This window comes from Lottia gigantea (assembly GCF_000327385.1).
Source record: "Lottia gigantea unplaced genomic scaffold LOTGIsca_13, whole genome shotgun sequence".
Lineage (NCBI taxonomy): Eukaryota > Metazoa > Mollusca > Gastropoda > Lottiidae > Lottia > Lottia gigantea.
This window is the reverse complement of record NW_008707425.1, coordinates 122,021-122,881: the sequence shown is the minus strand read 5'-3', so window position 1 is coordinate 122,881 and position 861 is coordinate 122,021.

Below are 861 nucleotides of genomic sequence, written 5' to 3'. Positions count from 1 at the left end.
TTTCACACTACCACAATCAGAGGAGAGATATGCAAAATCTACTTCAAGCTGCTGTAAGGTAAAACTATATATATAATTCATTTTCTTACCTTGAGTTTGTAGGTTTGTTTGTTGTTCTTACTAGAAGAAGTAGTGAAGATCGAATGATGTTTTCACTCAAATGAGTGGAGTTTTATATACTCACGCTTCTTCCTGTTTGAGCCTAATTAAGGAAATCATTAAGACCCATCCCTTAAAATCCTTAATTAATTAAACGACACAAAATTACCTAATGTTGCATAGACTGAATTCGTGAGAGTATAGTTTTCACTCGATGGTCGTAAAAAAGTGATATAGTTCCCTAATACTGTCTTGTAGGCTACTGATTAAGAATCAGTGCCTGGAATGGCGATTTAATAAATAGTCCGTTACTCGGAAGGGGATACCAAACTTTAACAGTAGTATGCAGTTTGCTATTTTCTCAATTAAAATGCTCCGGCCAAGTTTTGAGTTTTCCAAATTAGGGTCAAAACGTCCAAACTAGCTTTTATGAATCTTGGGACGTAGGGACTACAATATTATATTATAATATAATATATTTGTCAAGAGAGGTTCTCAGGCAATTCTTTCCTTATGTTCATTTATAAGAAATTTGAATTTGCTTCGACAAAAACAGAGTCAGCTTCTTTTCCCGTGTCTTCTTGTGAATGAATCTTTCCTCGTTATATCAGTCGCCCCTCCTGTGGGCATAAATGTGTATAGATACTCCGGGAAAAATCAATGCCACGAGGTTTAGCCAAGGTAAGAGGGTCCTCGTGAACCTAAGATGTTGTCCATATTTTTTTTTCGAAAAAAGTGACGGTTTCCTCTTGTCTTTTCTTT